Source organism: Eptesicus fuscus, chromosome 7, assembly GCF_027574615.1.
Source record: "Eptesicus fuscus isolate TK198812 chromosome 7, DD_ASM_mEF_20220401, whole genome shotgun sequence".
Taxonomy (NCBI): Eukaryota; Metazoa; Chordata; class Mammalia; order Chiroptera; family Vespertilionidae; genus Eptesicus; species Eptesicus fuscus.
The window spans coordinates 71,633,132-71,653,165 of record NC_072479.1 but is presented as its reverse complement, the minus strand read 5'-3'; the positions used below and the strand labels follow the sequence as shown (position 1 = coordinate 71,653,165).

Here is a 20,034-nt window from a genome sequence, read left to right as displayed (position 1 = left end):
AATCATGAACACTCCGTTGTTTTCAAAGCATGTCATCCTAGAGATCAATCTGAAATCCAAAGGGTGCCTCCAGCAGGACCATGGTGGGAACACAATGGCAGGCTTTCCTCTGGCAATAGAACTGGGTACCCATTATGGTGCCCAGTCCAATCAAGGCTGTTTTTCTAAAAAATAAAATAAACCTTTAATTAAAAATAAGCATAAATACGCATTGTTCTCTAGTCACTCACTAAAAAAAAATACTACACAATTTAGTGTAAAAGGAAAAGAAATACCATTGGGTATCTTTTTCACTGAATAGTTTTCAATTGCTGTTTAACCTAATTGCTTTATTTCCATAGAAACAAAACTCACCGCAAGCCTTTCCTTAAAGTCAGACTAGCCTTCCAGGGCTATGGGGCTTCCGCAGCACTTTGAAGCTTAAGTGCTGCTTGGCAGACCCTGCCTTCTCCTAGCAAGGACTACCTACGCGCAAACCGTTCAGTTTGTCCTCTCTAGGCTCCAAGTATCAGAAGTGCTCCCTCCTGCTGGGCTAGTGGGAGAAGCAGCTTTCAGATACCAGCCCCCATCCTAAACGAAAGCCCTCCCATCCCCCGCCCTCCACATTCACCTGTGCAGCAGGCAACAAGTTTCTGCTGATGAAGCCAGACATCCCAACTCGTTTTCCTCCAAGAGTCTGAGCTCACACGGAGATTGTCTTCAGAATTTTCTACACCAGCTTCAATAGGTGACTATTTATTTCCCTTGATTTTCCAGAGACTTGAGAGATTTAATTAAAGGAGACAGACTATTTTCCCATTATGATCATTTTTTAAAATAGGTTTTTGTATCAGCCTACAGAGTAGTTTATCCACATGAACACAAAGCATGTTTGTCTGAAGCAGGCTCCGTTGGCAGGGAGTATTGAGATGGCAAATTACAGGGAAATGATTTTGTGTTGCTTTACTTTAACATAATGATTTGCTTGTGAAGTACATGAGAGGGAGAAAAATACTTGAGGATATTTTAGAGATCAGAGACCTGAGAAGTAGAATTGGAATCATCTGGCCAGAAGATGAAAGCTCTTACCCTGTAAACATTAAAAATATGGACTCCAAAGTTGTTGACTGCCATGGTTTGAAGCTTGGCTCTACCTACATTATGGTGGCAAATTGGGCAAATTGCTTAGTGCCTTGGTTTCCCCACCATAACAATAAAAGTACCTACTTATTAATGTTGCTATGAAGATTGAATGAGTGAATATACCTAAAACACTTGGCATATAGCAAGCGCCACATTAATAATTACTATTATTAATTGTAAGCTATCAGGAAGTAAGAATGAAACAATTTTCCTAACACATTCAGTGCTACACTTGATTTCACCTTAATTCTAGGCTTTGTATAATTCAGTTTATTATTATTTTTTTTTACTCCAACAGCCTTGCCCTCAAGAAGTATGAGACATTGCACGTAATCCTCTCAGCAATTATTCGAGTAATATATGCATGCATTCTTTCTGAAAGATGGGAAAACTGAGGAAGTAATAGTACAACTAGCTCAATTATGGGGAAAATAAAGGCCAGCCTCTGCCCATCTCTTTTGATGCCTAGCCAAATGTTCTTTCAACTAAAATGCACGTCTTTAAAGCGAGTTTGAATCTGTTTTGACCTTGTCAGGGCTGAGAACCAGCTTTTCTATCATCTGAGCTGACCCACCAATAAATAATCCCATTGCTGGAAATCCCCTAAAAGGCTTCAAAAGAAATGACTAAGAGGGGCTGACCTGGGACAGTTTGCACTACAGAAATTAAAAGCATTCTCAGTCATCTATTTCCTACTTACCCACAAAAAGGTGGCCAAGTCTTAGATAACTGGGAGTATAGTATACAGCTGAAAACAGGAATCTTTGAGCAGCAAAGGGAAAAGACCTACATCATCTCCTAAAAGAGCAAAAAGAATGGGGGGGTGGGGGGAGAAGGGGAATGCCTTTACTCTCTTTGGGGATTCTTAGTTTACTGGAAAAACTGAATTGCTCGGCTGCCACGCTGTTTTGGGCCCCTTGTTCCCTTTCCAAGGCAATTGCTGTAGGCAGCATGGTCCCCACGCCCCAGAGTCAACCCCAGCAAGTGGGTGATTCCCAAGAAATGGTCCCCCCCCCCACTCCCCGCAAAACCCTCCAAATGTGGTGCTCTGTGAACCGTACTCGTATGTTGCCTTCAAGGAATGGAGCTGGAAATCTTGTGACAACATGTTTCCCGGAGAGCGATTTTTGGGACTTCTTGCTCTGGTCTCAGCCAAGACGAGAAGAGACAAAAGCCGATGCTGGATTGGAGGGGGAGAGAGAGGAACATATAGTTGGGGGAACCTCTCCATTTCTAGCAATTGGTCCAGTTAACGTTTAGTGTAGAGGCTTCAGTTGGTTCTCATTTATGGGTTCAGTTGAATGCATTTCATTGCAATATCATATATAAGAAATTTTTGTAACCAGGCCCAAAGAAGCCCAGCCAACTGCTTTCCTTATGCATTGCTCAGAGCTGAAATGCTTGGGCAAGGAGGTGAGGCATGTGCCTTCTATGGGGTTTGGACAACCCCTACTCCGGTTCCAGGTTGCACTGTACCATGAACTCCATGTCTCCGTGCCTATACAAACACCACCACAGTTTGGGAAATGGGTGTCTGCTTGGCTGCGAGTTTGCCACTGCCATCCCGGGTGGGCCAGCACGGTAGGGTTGGACTTACTCAAACACCTCAAAGTACTTTTCGAATGTTTTGGGCTCGGCAAACCCCTAACGTGTGCTTGGCCTGCTTTTTCCCTCCTTTTTCAAACCCCTGCATGTTTCAAGGGAAATTTAATCCATATGTTTCTGATACATTTACACTTAACTCATCAAAATATTGTTTTGTGCAAACCCACTGGCTGTCCAGGGCTCTTTAGGAGTTCTTTTAATGGAACGTTTTAAAGCTTTTATTTTCTTCTTAGAAACAGGAAGTCACATTTGTGCCAAAAGTTAAAAGAACTTGAATCTCAAAAAAAAAAAAAAAAAAAAAAAAAGGAATTCTATCTGGAGTTCCAAATCCACAGGTTTCCAGGGGGTTCTAAAGTTGGCACAGCATCCCAGCATCCCATGTTTTGCAAGCCGAAGGCCTATAAACAGAACCTAGCATTAGGTTCCACATTCTGTCCGTGAGCACACCCACCTCTATGCTACATTATGTGAGACATAAAACGCACCCAGCAAGGGAACTAAGGTGATTACCGTTGCACATGAAAGAAAGCCTTCAGTGCGTTGGTAGGACCATCAAAACCTGTGCAGGAGGATCTGAGCTTCAGCCATGCCTTGGGGTAGATTTGATTGTTTCAAGTGCTGGGTAAATTATAGGCTCCCCTATGCTCTTAAATCCTTGCTTTTTAAAAATAGAAAGTGAGAGATTTGGGCCAAAGGTGTTTTGTTGCTGCAGAGCCCAAAATGCAAACCAGGGCCAGGAGCTTCCCTGTAAAAAACCCAGGAGCAGGGCTGCAGGGAGAACAAGGCTTCCCCTCCCTGCACCGTAATTACTATTACTTTGCATCGGCATCTGGCCAAGGGGGCTGCTCGCAGGCCCTGCCCTCTCGCCCTCCCTCCAGCTGAGGGGTTTCTTTTCCTGCCCAGGGTCTCTAACTTCAGCACATTAGAGACGGGTTTAGTCATCTGAGTGCTCCCAAGATTCATGAGTCCCCTGCCAGCATTGTACTTGGAGATGCTCATAAAAGCTACCTTACTATCACTGTCTTGACATGATTTTCTAGAGCCACTCCAAATTAAACACTTTTCATCATGGTACAATACAACTATGTTTTCCTGTCCAAGTCTGGGGCGATCCCAGCTACTGTGCTCTCCAGTCCCAAATGAGGGAGAGCTTTATACCTTGTGTTTGCGCCCCTCTTCTCACAGACTGGCTTCCCAACCCAGTGCCCTGAGTGATAACCCTCACCGCTGTCCACTTCACCCTCCTGCTTGCGGGGAACCCCTGCGAGGCACACAGAGACTTTAAGTGAGCCACTGTAGGGTGACTAGGGAGAGCTCCGAAGTTCCCATGTGTTCACACCCCTGAGCACTCCCTCAGTGCAAAGGACCGAATGTGTGTGTCCCCCTAAAATCCATATGTTGAAAGCTTAATCCCAGTGTAATGGTAGGAGGTGGAACCTTTAAGAGGTAATTAAGTTATGAAGGCAGAGCCCCCATGAATGGGACTCGTGCCCTTATAAAAGGGACCCCACAGAGCTTCCTCACTCTCTTCTTGCCACGTGGGAGAAGTCAGCAGTCTGCAACCTGGAAGAAGGCTGTTACCCACACCTGACTGTGCTGGCCCTCTGATCTTGGACTTCTAGTCTTCAGAACTGTTAGAAAGAAATGTCTGCTGGTCATAAGCCCCCAAGACTCTGTTAGAGCAGCCTGACCTGAGACGCACAGCTTCAGAGGCGGATAGTCCCCAGGCAGCCGAGTACTAGCCTCTAGGTTTAGGATAAAGACCGGCCAGTGTCTTGCATGGCAGCGAGCAACTTCTCCTTTTGCCTCACCCCCACTGCATAGGTGCACTCAGAAGTATAGGTACAGTCCACAGGGTGCTTTGTCACCCGTCAGAAACCATAACTTTCCACGTGGCTCCGCCTTCATAGCATGGCCAGGGCAAGGATCAACCTCTTTGTCAACACCATTCCCTGTATCTCATACTCTAAGAATTACTCCAGACCCCCCACGTGCATGCCTTGAGGACTCATTTGGGGATGTGTGCATGTATTACATTCCACACACACATGCCACACATGCATGCACGCAAACAACACAGATGCCCTGACTTGGATGAGGGTTGGGGAAGCAGCTGGCTGGAGAGGCAGCACTGGGGTTGGAGAATGCTGAAGAAGGTGCTCAGTTTGCTTCAGGCTTGGCCTCGCTCCCCACACACAGGGCCCCAGTGACTGCACATGGAGAGGAAGGGCCCCCGTCTAGGACTCAAGGCACCTTCCTGTTTGCTTGGCTGCATTTGCACAATCTCTCTGAAAAATCAACTGTCTCCCCTTTCAGCCTCCCCCTGGGAAGGCTCTGGCAGTCCATGGATGTACTGTGTACGAGGTCTGTGAAAGGAAAAAAAGTCCCAGGAAAACAGTTTGGGCCCAAGCCTCTTTCTGTTAACCTTGGGTATGCACTTCTGATTTGAAAGCAGGAAAAAAGAAATGCCATATTGTTTCCTCTCGACTTCTCTTACCTTGCTTGGCATACTATTTGCCAGTTTGGACCACCTATCACGCAGACCTGCCTGGGAAGAAAAGGCTCTCTGATGACAAGAAAATCCAGCAATTCCTGTAGCAAGAATGCCCTCTAATGGAAATGCAAAGGACACCAGATAATTCACAAACTTACTTATCCTACCTGATTCCTTATTTTAATCCAATTGGCAGCAACACTGCTCTACATTTGAGATCTTGGGCTCACATGTAATATTTATTTTGCATGTGTTTCTAAAAGAATGGCTGCTTCAAATGACCGTGACCTCTATATCTAAGCCCCTACATCTTGCAAACTGTTCTGAGAAGCTCTTTGGGGTTATTCTAGCCTTCCCTGCCATTCCAGACTCTGTATCCAGCAAGCTGTCCAGCCATGCTATGATAAAGCAGTGACAAGAACCAAGAAAAAATATTCTCTGATTTGTCTAAATGTGTACAGGCTTTGGATAGAGAAGTTCCTCTTACTACTTCCCCTCTCATCTCTTGAAAAATGTTCCCCTTACTCTGTGCCCCTGATGGTTGAAAAGAGTAAGTTTTTCGTGCTTAATTTTTTTCAAGTTCAACATGGAGTACCCAGTTCTCTCACATTCCTTCCCATCGGGGAAAGGTCGGTTTTCTTTCATAGAGGCGTATGTTGGCCATTGAGCCGATCTCACTTGGCCCAGAGCACCACCGAAGCCTCTCGGCCATGCAATCTTACAGGATGTGAGTCCAAACGTAGCTGTGTCAGACAGCACAGGAAGGCTTTGTTCAGACTTGCTGAGTGCTCTGGCTGAGAAAAACCCACATAGGCATTTTCCAGAAAGACTGATGATTAGCTTAAATTGAACCTAGGATAAGGCTAAAGCTCTCAGGGTATTACGTATCTATTTCCTCTGTTAGTCAATTAAATAATTAATAGCGAGTGGTGCAGAGGCGGTTGCTTCAGGATTTAGCAGCTCATGTCTTGAAGGCCTTTCCACCTACAGTTACTTAGCCATGATGATGGCTCGGGCTGTAGATGGGATCTAATCAGGGTAGGACTTACCCTACATACCACCCAAGCGGCATCCCAGGATCCAGGCTATGGGTGGAACTGCAGACCATGAACGTCTGAGGGTGGAATTTTCTGAGATGAAAGCTGCAGAGATTGGGGTTGGCAATTTAATGTCATTAGAACCAAACCACATAGACAGACACTGCTGCTTACTTCTCTCCTATGGGGGTGGAAACTTGCTGTCAGGCTCCTAGGTTGATGGGTATTTACTTGACTTCTGACTGGACTGGTCAAACCTGAGCCCATAAAAGTGTCTGCTCTACTCAGGTTTGATTTGTGGTCTTGATTCTGACTTTTGTGATTTAGAACACTGAACCATTTGGGGGAAGGGGCTCCTTGAAAAGTCTACTATATAGTTGTGCCCATATAGGTCTCTTGCAAAAGGCCTCAAAGATCTCAGCTCACTGCTGGAAGGGGTGAAGATAGAAATGACAATAACAGTGGGACCTCGTTATTTAACATTAAGTACACATGGGCCAAAATCATGCATTAAGCCACTTTCATTACCACACACCACAACCAGGCAGACCTGAGTCAACTGTTTGCCTGCTTTATGCATCTGTGTTTCAACTCATAAGGGTACCAAGTGGTTAAGGAGACCAATGATTTCTAAAGAATAGACAATTTGCATGTGGTAGCTCAAGTTAGAGATATGCTTTGCATTGGCTCTCTGGTCTCAAAAACATAGTAATGAACCTGATTTTCAGCATTCCATCATTCCCAAGCATTGTCTATTGTTGCTGATTTGGCACAATAGGGCAGCACATACCTAGTCCTTGTGTCTACCTGATTTTGTCATGATGGACATGACCCTCTGCTGATTTCTTCTGATGGAGGTCAGCACCCTGTTGAAAGTCATTCCAGAAGTGGAGTAATTTACCTTTCCATGAAATAATTCTTGTTTAAACTTTGGCAGAGTATTTCATTGAGAAGCCCCTATCTAACATTCCACTTTATTTTTCAAACAACTTTCTAGTGAGATAAATCCTCTGAAATCATTATGAAATATTCAACTATCTTTGAGCATCTCAACACCACAGTTTTCATTCTTTTTGGTACAGTTCGGCGATCTCTGAGTCTAAAAATTGCACTCGTTGCGATATAAATTCTGCCATCACAATATATTGCACTGTGTTCGCCATTTCCTTTTCTCTCTGTATTTTAAACTAAATGCACCAGGCAGGGTAATGTATTAACCAAAAGGGAAAAGTTGTAGAGAGCAGAGTGCATTTTGTCTGAGAGCAAATTCAAACCTCCTGAGCCTCCTCCTTATGCAGCCCCCCCCCCCCCCCCCCCCCCGGCTGGCTTTAAGACAGCATAAGGAAGAGCCTGGAGGGCCACTTTGAAAAATATTCCAAGGCTCCAGTAGTGAACAGATTAAATCTTTGTCCTGGCTGAGGCCTCAGCTCCTAGGGACAGACTCCAAGGCAGAGAGCAGGGAGAAGCTGGTGGTCAACAAAGGAGGCACAATGTAGATGCAGTGCTGTGGGTCAGAAGTGCAGGCGCACTGATTGAAATCCATGTGGGCAGCCTGGCCCCAGGGCTACATACAGAACTGTGTGGCAAGATCCTTGTGTGACCTCTGCCCAAAGTTGACTCAATCTGGTTCAGTCTAAATATTATTCATCCCTCCTTTTTAAGTGTGACACAGTCACTCACCAACTCCCCAAGGCCTGGGATTAATCAAACTTCAGAGAGAACCAAAAGAAAAAGAAAAAAAGAAAGTAATACCTGGTGATTGTCTGTAAAGCTTACAGTGGGGAGCCCTCCAGTGGCCATGGGAAAAATTGAACCCTGGTCAGTTTGGACATCAGATACTCTCTCAGAAATGGTACAATCAACATTACAGAATTCCCTACAAATTAGCCTCAGTCATGCATAGCATCTAAGAGTAAGATGAAGAGGATATCTCTTTAAGAAAGTTTAGGGAGTCTTGCTCTCTCCTGAGGATATGGGTCACAGCCAGGGAGAGAAGTTGACATTGAAGTTGGTGACTTGCGTTTGTTCTCCTTCCCTTTGCAAAAAGCCTGACTGTGGGCCCTTCATGCCCCTCTCTGCTTCCTCAATTCCTCAATCTGTTTCTCTCTTGCATCACTGTTATGAGGATTCAGTGAGATAGGCGAGTGACCAACTAGCACACAAAAGGTGTCCTAAGAGCATTAGGTCTGTCTACTTTTCCCAAGATCATGATTTATGGTTGTACCACTAGCTTTGGGCCTTACAGAGAGCAGAACTGCTTTGTTTGCTGTCTGCTTCTGTGATTGAGTGCTGTCTTCCCAACTTGTTGGATGACTGGCTCTTCATACTTCTTTGCAGCCATGAACTAGTGTTTATCTAGTATGTGGTCAGCACCAACGGAATGTGATTACATTTTACTAGATAGCAAATGTTTCTCAGGGTCTACTGTATCAGGTGCTCGCCTTTGGTACTTTGATTGGGATTAAACTGTATCCCCAGTTAAAATAGGCACTCTCTCCCTCCTCCACTTAGGGCCGACGGGGGACTTCCAGCTGCTGGCCAGGACCTTCCTTCATTCTGTGCTGCTCCCTGGTGGTCAGCGGATGTCATAGCGAGTGGTCAAACCCAGGTCAGTTGAACTCCTGAGGGGACAATTTGCATATTAGCCTTTTATTATGTAAGACTAGTGGCCCAGTGCATGAAAATTCATGCACTGGAGAGGGGGTCCCTCAGTCTGGCCTGCCCTCTCTCACAGTCCGGGAGCCCTCAGGGGTGGGAGGCGACCTGGCACACCTCTACTGCTGCCACTGGTGGCAGCGCAAGCCTCGGCCAGCCCTGGTTACCTGAGCCTCGGGCAGCCCTGGAAGGCTGGGCAGCCGCCATCCGAGGCTTGCCTGCGCCTTGGGCCGGCTCTGGGTGGCTGGGGGGCTGAGGGGACTGGGGGACTCCAGAGGCAGGCATGTGGAGTGGCCGGATCTGCATGGGGGCAGACCAGGCCTTGCCACATGCCTGCCATCCCAGCGGGGCTGAGGGGACTGGGCGCCACCATCTTGTGGCTGTGGGTGTCACCATCTTTGAGGGCATGGCAATCAATTAGCATATTCCCTCCTTATTGGCTCTGGGTGCCACCATCTTTGAGGGTGGGGCAGTCAATTAGCATATTCCCTCCTTATTGGCTGTGGGCGCCGCCATCTTTGTGATGACTTGAGGGTCAATTAGCATATTCCTTCTTTATTAGATAGGATGTGCAGTCCATGGACATGGGCAATAGGGTAATGAAGACCTAGGGGATGGTTAGGAGTTGGGAGGAGGGGGGGTAAAGGAGGGGAAAATGGGAATTATCTGTAATACTATCAACAATCCTATAAAGAGGTAATATGCAAATTGATCATCACTCCAACACATAAGATGGCCACCCCATGTGGTCAAAGATGGCTGCCCCCATGTGGACACAAGATGGCCACCACAAGATGGCCAGCAGGGGAGGGCAGTTGAGGGGGACCAGGCCTGCAGGGGAGGGCAGTTAGGGGGGACCAGGCCTGCAGGGGAGGGCAGTTTGGGAGGGCCAGGCTGGCAGGAGAGGGCAGTTAGGGGTGACCAGACTGGCAAGGGAGGACAGTTAGGGGTGACTGGGCCAGCAGGGGAGTGCAGTTGGGGGTGACCAAGCCTTCAGGGGAGGACAGTTAGGGGCAACCAGGCTGGCAGGGAAGGGCAGTTAGGGGTGACCAGGCCAGCAGGGGAGGGCAGTTAGGGGCAATCAGGTCGGCAGGGGAGCAGTTAGATGTCGATCAGGCTGGCAGGGGAGTGGTTAGGAGGTGATCAGGCTGGCAGGCAGAAGCAGTTAGGGACAATCAGGTAGGCAGGCAGGTGAGCAGTTGGGAGCCAGCAGTCCTTGATTGCGAGAGGGATGTCCGACTGCCGGTGGGATCGGGCCTAAACGGCAGTCGGACATTCCTCGTTGGGTCCTAAATTGGAGAGGGTGCAGGCTGGGCTGAGGGACACACACACACACACACACACACACACACACACCCATGCATGAATTTCATGCACCAAGCCTCTAGTAAAAAATATATTTTAAAAAATAACCATGAAATGCAAAATAAAACCACAAGGGAGGAATAAAAGATATGATAATAGGAAATACAAGGTAAAATGGCAGAAATAAATCCAGCAATACCAGCAATGACAAAATAGAAATGAATTTGATACATTCAACAGGAGACACACTTTATTGATTTTAATATAATAAAATAAATTGAAAATAAAAAGATGGAAAAAGATAGATCATCCAAATAGCAGCCACAGTACTTCCCTGTCCCCATTGACAGTTTTACTTTCTGTGGTCTCAGTTACTCACTGTCAACCATGGTCCAAAAATATTAAATGGAATATTACAGAAATAAAAAAATTCATAAGTTTTAAATAGAAAAAAAAGTTATTGTGAAACAAATACACTGACAGAGGAAAAGGAAAGGTTACGCATGCAAATTGAATCAGACATTTCATTTGGTTGTCATCAGGGACTCTGTCTGTGTCTCTTAATATCCCTGTCTGTGCAGTGCATGTACTTGGAGTGAATCTCCCATTTAATGGCATGAAACATGTTTTTAATTATTTCATAACTGTTTGGGCTCATGTTAATAATTCTTACAATTATTAATTTCTAGTTAAAATATTTTATCTTTGATGTATTCATCAAGAAGGAAGTTTTAATTTGTTTCCTTCTTCTAAGCACTGGTAATAGAGGAATAAAATTAAATACATAAAAAAAGGAGAGTTTAATTAAAGTCAGTTGTATTATCTTGGCATTTTTAAAAATGAAGCTCCACAAAAATGGTATCCTATTTTAATTGTATTTAAAAAATGGCACTAACAACCTTCTCAACTTAAATTACCAGTGTCATTGGCACTTTCAATACTATATGGTTTTATCTGTCATCCATAGATACGGGTATTATACTTTCAGGTATATATTGGCCTTAATGTGGAAAGCTGACAGAATAGCTTTATAAAATTTCTCTTGACTACCATGAAGTCTGAAATGACTTCGTATTATTTATATAAAAGCTTCCACAGGAAGATTATGACATTTCTGTCCAACTTTCTTTCAAATTTCTTACCCAGGTGGTTTTTTAAATTTTAATCTTTGGCCATCTACAGCCAAATCTTTAGGAAAGTACATAAAAATGCAAATACCCAAATTTTACCATAAAATTAGATTAAGTAGATTTCTATAGGGTAGAGACAAGTAATCAGAATTTTAAAATAATTCTAAAACTTATTGAAGTTGAAAATGTTTTCTTTATTAAAAAATCTACAAGATTTTCACTTTTGCAAAGATGAAGCGATCTAGAGCATATTTACCCTCCAACCTGAAACTCCTTTTAGAAACAGATAAAATATAATAAATGGTAGTTTCCAGACATTGCGTATTAGCACTGTGATGACCCCTAAGAGAAGGGAAACAAGGTGATTCCTATGATTGCCTCAGCAAGAATTTCCATGCCAGCGCACAGGGAAAGGGTAATGCAGGAAGAGCCCAGTGGAGTCCCTGAGTAGAACAGATAGATCCGGAGGTCCAGGAGGGCCAAAGGGGCTAGAGTGTGTAGGACAGGGTGCCAGAAAGAAGAAGGCTGCATAGGAGGAAGCTTCAGAAGTCAGCAGTTCCACTTCATTTTCTTAGCTGAATACCATCCAACACCCCCAAGTTTTGTAAGGTAGGGATGAGATTATTTATTTAAGGCTTTTCTTCTTTTCCAATATAAGCATATAATGCTATAAGTTATCTTCTGCATGAAGAAACTCAATAAATTTCAAGAAAACTCAGAAAGACAATTCAAGGAAATCATTAAAAATACAGGTTCAAAATGAGACAATTACCAAAGAGATAGAAATCATTAAAAAGGAACCAAACAGAACCTAGAGAGCTCAATGGATGAAATAAAATATTCAGTAAAGAGCATCTGCAGTCAAGTAAAGCAAAGAAGTTAAGTGACAGGAATTTGGGGGGGGGGGAAAACTGTTGGAACTAATAAATAAATTCAAATGAATTGCAGAATATAAAATCAACATATAGAAATCAGTTGTGTTTCTATACACTAACAATAAAACATCTAAGTAAGAAATAAATAAAACTATCCCATTCACAATAGTATCAAAAACAACTTTAAAATACCTTGGGGTGCATTTAACCAAGAAAGTAAAAGATCTGTACACTAAAAACTACAAGATCTTGATGAAAGAAATAGAAGAAGACACAAATAAATGGAGAGATATCCCATACTTAGGTGTTGAAAAAATTAATAGTGTTAAAATGTCCAAACTACCAATGTCATCTATAGATTCAATCCAATTCCTATCAAAATTTCAATGTCATTTTTTCATAGAAATAGAAAGAGCATTCCTAAAATGTGTATGAAACCACAAAAGACTCAGAAAACCCAAAAATAATCGTGAGGAAGAAGAACAAAACTAGAGGCATTCCTGATATCAAACTATACTGCAAAACAATGGTAATTAAAACAGTATAATGTTGAATAAAAATGGGCACATAGACCAATGGAACAGAATAGAGAGCCCAGAAATAAACCCCCATACTTATGGTCAACTAATATTTGACAAGGGAGCCAAGAGCACTCAATGGGGACAGAATAGTGTCTTCAACAAATGGTGCTTGGATAACTAGATAGCCACATGCAGAAAAAATATTGGATCTTTATTTTACACCATTCACAAAAATTAACTCAAAATGGTTTAAAGACTTAAACATAGGACCTCACACCACTCTTAGAAGAAAACATAGGAAAGATTCTCCTTGACATTGGTCTTGGCAATGATTTTTTTATATATGCCCAAAGCACAAGGGACAAAAGCAAAAATCAACAAGTGTATCTACATCAAAGTAAAAAACAAAAGAAGCCAAGAAAGAGAGAGAAAGAGAGGGGGGGAAGAAAAGGAAAGAAGGAAGGAAGGAAGGAAGGAAGGAAGGAAGGAAGGAAGGAAGGAAGGAAGGAAGGAAGGAAGAGAAGGAAGGAAGGAAGGGAAGGGAAGGGAAGGGAAAAGGCAATGTATGAAATGGGAGAAAATATTTGCAAAGCACACATTAGATAAAGGGTTAATATCTATCATATACAAAGAAACCATACAATTCTATAACAAGAAAGAAAATAAACAATATGATTTTTAAAATGGGCAGAGGAACTGAATATATTTTTTCAAAGATGATATCAAAATGGCACTCTTAGGTGCCACCAGGCTAAGCACAGCCAACCTCTGTGTGTGGCTGCGCAGCCTGTGTCTGTCCTTGACATCTATTTATGCACATGATCTCTCTCACTGTCACCCAGAGATCATTGGTACTGTTTGCAAAGCTTTGTTCATCCCTCTCCCCTCTGGAGTCTGAAGCAATTGAGAAAATAGTAGAGTCAGAGGGAAATTGAAGATTCAATATCAGGCCAAAGCTTGTACCCAAGACTAGAATGGTCTTCAAACTCCTCTGGAATTAACTGAATTAACCCACCACTGGCAGAGCCACTGGCTAAACTCAACCTCTCCATACAACACTTGTCCCAGAGGGCTTTCCATGTGGAGGAAAGGGGACTACAGGATGCCTATTGGCCACTGCAGATCTAAAGAGGGAGCCAGAGAGACCCAGCCATGCTTGAGAAATGAACTTTGGAAAGAAGCAACAACACAAAGCATCCTTCCCTCACGAGTCCCATGAGTGCAGGAATACCTATTTGAATTTCTATTACAAACTCTATGTTTCTATTGGTCTTCCTATAAATTTTGTTCTATAAACTAATATGCTTAAGCACTGGAGCCCACTCTTTAAGGCTGGACCCCTAGACAAAAGGTCCCACAGTTGATCAAGCAGTATCACATCCCTTCTTCCAATGTGGCCCTTCTTCCATTTCCCATGGCTGCTCTTCTACTGACCATCCTGAGACCTGAGCTATACAGTATTGGTTTCACTCTGAAATGAGTCACACCAGGGCATACATTACTGTTCTAGGAGGCCAGAAATCCTTGATCTCTCTCCAATTTCAAATGATAACCAGCTACTTTCTCTGTTACAGCTCAGAGCCCAAATAACTACATAAATAACTCCTAATAGCATAGTGCCAGCGATATAAAAATGCTCTCAAACTTGAGTATGAGCATACTTCTAGTAATAAATTCCTCAAAAGAAATAAAAGCCCAAAATTAAATATCCTTCCTTCTCTTATATGTAAAGCAAAAAGACCTTTAAAAATGACAACATTCTTTCCTCATTTTCCCATTTTTTATTCTGCTCAGTCTCAGCCAGAGTGATTTCATTTTAAATATCTGTGTAGACTTGGGCTTCTTTACATAGCTACTATAGCCGAGAGTATTTCACCAAAACAGGTAATTTTTTCAGCATCTCTAATATTGAATTAATCAAGTCCCCAACCCTTTTAAAGAAGTCTGAGTAAATCAGATATATAAAATTATCAAAGCACCAGCCCTATACCAAAAAATATATTAAAAGCATAATAAATGCTTATTATAGTAGAACTAGAGGCCCGGTGCATGAAATTCATGCATGGCGGGGGTGGGGGTGTCCCTCAGGCCAGCCTGCACCCTCTCCAATCTGGGACCCCTTGAGGGATGTCCGACTGCCCTCTCACAATCCAGGACTGCTGGCTCCCAACTGCTCACCTGCCTGCCTTCCTGATTGCCCCTAACCACTTCTGCCTGCCAGCCTGATCACCCCCTAACCACTCCCCTGCCAGCTTGATTGATGCCTAACTGCTCCCCTGCCAGCGTGTTTGCCCCTAACTGCCCTCCCCTTCAGGCCCAGTCACCCCTAACTGCCCTCCCCTGCAGGCCTGGTCCCCACCCAACTGCCCTTCCATGCAGGCCCGGTCACCCCCAACTTCCCTCCTCTGCCAGCCTGGTCACCTGTAACTGACCTCCCCTGTGGGCTTGATTGCCCCCAACTGCCCTCCCTTGCAGGCCTGGTCCCTCCCAACTGCCCTTCCCTGCTGGCCATCTTGTGGTGGCCATCTTGTGTCCACATGGGGGCAGGATCTTTGACCACATGGGGGCAGCCATCTTGTGTGTTGGAGTGATGGTCAATCTGCATATTACTCTTTTATTAGATAGGATAACATTTCCCTATACCACACAAAGTATAACCTTTGACCACATGAGGGATGCCTATCAAACACTGTAGCATTCACTTGATGGACTCTTGAGGATGCTGGTCTGATCAAGCAGTCTCAACTTATCAGTCTACAAGCATGAAATGGATTTGCAAATTTTCAATAATTACTGCCATCTTTGCTTTGCCAAGATCTTACCCTAATGTTTAATGAGGCTGCTTAAACTTTACAATTTTTTTTTATGTTTCATATCAGTCCAATCCAAAAAATTTTCCCTCAAGCTTTGCTGAAGTCTAATTGTAATCCAATGGCCTTCCTAAAAATTCTTGTTATTAATATATTGGTTTTATTTTTATTCAAATCTCCTCCTCCTATCCCATCTTTATTCCCTTCTCTCTCCTTCCATTCCAAACTATATGGAGCCATAGGACTTTGTTGTGGAGTAGCACTTTCTCATCCTCTTTGCTTTTCTTCTGCCTCTTTTCTTAATCTGGTGAGGCTTGTACTATATAGCAGTGGCCAGTATTTTATATACCTGCCTATTGCGTAAGTTTGCTGTCCTCTGTCCTTTTTAAATTAGTTATTTTTATGTTTCATATTATGTTATTTGTACATGTGTCTATTCTCTGTCTCTCTCAATGAATGGAAAGCAGCACCTTGATCAGTTTGATTTACTCTTCTGTCCCTTTGCCAGTAACAGTTCTTGACAAACAGTGGGTACTCAGTAAATATTCTGTTGAGTGAATGAATGCCTACTCATCTAGTCCAATCTGTGGATTCTATATGTATAGATGGATAAGCCCTCAAAGGTTTCTTGTCATGAGGGGTTGATCCTCTTTAAAAATGCAGTTAGAGGTTCTGTCTTGTCACCAGATGGAGGCATCATGCCTATATTCCCCTGTTTCATGAGCCTTTTTCCTCATGCTCTGGCTATATATGGCAAAATTGCAGAATAGTAATTTCACCTATCCCCTATATCCCCAAATTGAGATGTGTGGACACAGAATAGAGCCATCATTTGTGGAGACTTGGGCAGGTGCTCCATCCTCTCTCCTAAGGGCTTCCCCTTTGCCATGGCCCTTGCACAGTTCTTCACGTCTTCTTGCTCAGCAGTCATCCTTCAAAGAAACATATGCCAGCCTTTGTTTTCTACAGACACCTGCAAACTTCATAAGCAAGGTGGCACTCTACCCCATAGAATACTTACTACTTCCCGAACTCTGCTCTCCTTAAGGTGATATCATCTCCACTGTCCTCAGCTTGTGTGTGTGTGTGTGTGTGTGTGTGTGTGTGTATGCGCGCTCTCACTCACACGCATGGGTACACAGGTGCACAAATTAGAGGGAATAGGGCTTCCTATGCTGATTTTTCTAGAATTTATCTTTGGACAATTTTCAGTGTGATATCCACCATCAGAAAAGGATTATAATAAATAATTCATAACTATATAATCCATTGGAGAAGTAATATTGACAAATAATATGATAATAAAGATAAATCATTTTGTTTTCAGCCTTGACAGCCAGTCTGTATCAGTTCTATAGAGCTCATGTGCACTCCTCTATTGCTACTTCTAGGGTTTCCCTAAGAATGCCAATGAGAAGCAGAGACCCAAGCCATATTCTTTTCCCCAAACCCTGCTTTTTCAGCTTTTAATCCTCAAGCATTAAATAAACATTACCTCCCTGTGGCAGTCTGAAACTCTCTTTTCACCACCTATTACTGTAACCAAAACACAGATCCAGCTGCTTGCCCCAATGAAAGTCAAACTCCTGAGACAGCTCCTAGTGCAAAAGGAAAGAGGTTTATTCAGGTGCCACAACCTAGGAGAATGGTGGACTCCCATCTCAAAGACCATCTTCCCTTCCTGCTCAAGCTCCTAGTTCTTATAAGGATAGGGATGGGAGCACTTTTTTTCTATTCGATTATCTTGCAAGCTTTTGGCATGCTGGGGCCCTGTCCATTCATCTTTCTAGCTTTTGGCTGCTTATCCATTCATCTTTTGGCACAAGAACCACCGCCCCTCAAACCCCCGCACCATATTGGCCAATGGGGGAGACTCCCATGAGCTCCCTAACTATATGTCAGGGTCAGTGGGAAAGAGGGGCTGCAGGACCCAGTGTCAGGAAGCCTAATGATATCCTAGCCCTTAGCCCACCTTCCTACACTGGACAGGACATCTGCATGCAGGGGAGCCAGTTGGAGTCCACAGGGCATGCCTGGATCCCAGCGCGGCCACATCCTCTGTGCAGACCCCCACTAGCTGCTCACCCCCCTGAAGTGGCCAGTGGTTGCACTCACCCTGCTTCCAGCTGCCCGGGCTCTGACTGACTATCTACAGTTGCGTACCTTTTGTGGCAGAACCAGAACTTCTATAAAGGCCTGTCTCTTACCACAAGTTGAGAAACAGGGTAAATAGGGTGGGGAGATTAGAAGGAAGAATCAATTATATTCTTACGTCTTTGTACTTGGCACTCCAAAACTAAGGCACAGCAGAGATCAGTGTATGCCTGCTATATAGCTCTGTGTGCTCAGTCCTGGCAGAGATGCTGGAAAAGAAGCAACACCTCCTAGAGGGGAACAGGTTCTAGCTTAACAAGGGTGTTTCTCTCCCACCCCCCGACTCCCGCCCTCGAAGGATTTTGAAATCATCACAAGATAAACTTGTTCTCCAGAGTCAAGAGTATTTTCTGACTACTAGGGGAAAATATCACAATTTCTTTCCGAATCCAGAATCTACTCATTCAATTGCATGCCCCAATTACCTTAATCCCTAAACTGAATCCCTTTAGTCACTAAACCCAGATAGGGTTCCATACTTAATGACAGCAGACAAAAAAATGGGGTGAATCCTCCAAACCTGGCAGTGCTTTTTATAACCAATCACATGCCTACAAACACCAGCCACAATATAAACTGCAACAGCCCACAAATTCAAAGATTGGCAAGGCCTATGTTTAAAGCCATCTACCCAAGCCACTCCAAGACACGCTTTCTTGCTATTCTAACTTTTATGTTGATTTCTTGAGGTTTCCAAGCTAATGTACCATGCATCAGATTCCTTGTCCTTCCAGATTCTGATCCAGTTAATATAAAAAGACAAAACATTTGGCTACCAACACAGCAATAATTTGTTAAGCCAAAAATCATCAGTAGAAGCTATAACCAATGCATCAATATTGTTAAACAGGATCAAACTATTTACATATAAGAATACTTGTTCCTTTATTGTGACAAAAATTGCACTAACAAAGTGATCAAAGATAATGTCTTCTTGACTGGGACAAACTGACTTCATGTGCCTCCTGATGTAATAAACTGAGAAGAACTGATCACCTATCTGTGTTATATGCCTGACAAAGGCACAAAACCTAAATCTAGTCATGAGAAGACAATCAGATAACCCATGTTAAGAGGGCATTCATCTTTTCCTCCCTGGCTGCTTGAAGATCAATGTCCATCATGAATGACACAGTAACTATTCAGACCAGGAAGTTCATGACCAGCAGACTGCTTCAGTGGAAACAAATGGTTATTGACATCCTTCACCCTGGGAAGGCAAGAGTAGCCAAGGCAGAAATTTAGGACAAAGCTAGACAAGATGTATAAAACCACACCAGATGTCACCTTTGTGTTCAGAACCTATTTTGGTGGTGGTAAGACAAGTGGCTTTGACATGATTGATCGATTGATTGATTGATTGATTGATTTTACAATCTTTATTGTTAAAGTATTACATATGTCCCATTTTTTCTCCCATTGACCCCTTATAGCCTGTCCCAGGCCTCCATCACCCTATTGTCTGTGTCCATGGGTTATGCATATATGCATACAAGTTCTTTGGTTGATCTCTTCCCGCCCACCCCCGCCTTCTCTATGAGATGCGACAGTCAGTTCCACGTTGGCATGATTTATGATTCCTTGAATTACACAAAGAAAAATGAACCCAAACATAAACTTGCAAGACATGGCCTATATGAGAAGAAGACCCCAAGGAAACAGAGAGAGGAATGCAAGAACAGGATGAAGGAAGTCAGGGGGACTACGAAGGCCAATGCTGGTGCTGGCAAAAGTGAGCTGGGGATTGGACAACAGAAGCAGTAAAGATTCGGTGACTTTATCTGTGGTGACTGTGCAGATTTTTCATGAAAAGATTAATAAACTTAAAAAATAAATTTAAAAAGAAGGCATTCATTAAAGACCTAAATTGTTTTCTTCAGTAATGTCAGTGTCATGAAGCCAGAAAGAATGAGGAGCTCTTCCAGGTTCAAAGACACTAAAAACACAAATGCAATGTAGAGTCCTGGACTGAAACATGCATTAGGAAAAACAATTGTTATAAAGAACATTTGTGAAGCAATTGGAAAAATTTGAATATAAACTATATATTAAGTACACTATGCAGTTCAATTAGGTACAATATTGTGTTAGTGCTAAATTTCTTGAATTCGATATGCCTTTCTTCTTAGTATACTAATACATATGCATAGGAGAATGTCTTTGTTCCTAGTATACATATACTGAAATATTTAGGAGTGATGGTTTATAAAATCATCAGTTTACTCTCAAATGGTTCTAAGCAGTAATTATTGTATTAATATGCACATATTTGTGGAGAAAGATAAAGTATGTGTGAAAAACTTTTTTAACAATTGGATCTAGATAA

The 20,034-nt window shown here is 43.2% G+C and overlaps 1 pseudogene; it reads left to right on the top strand.

Annotated features, from left to right (window-relative positions):
- The first annotated feature begins 18,830 nt into the window (after positions 1–18,830).
- Positions 18,831–19,472, top strand: LOC103285477 (40S ribosomal protein S24-like; annotated as a pseudogene).
- Positions 19,473–20,034: the final 562 nt, after the last annotated feature.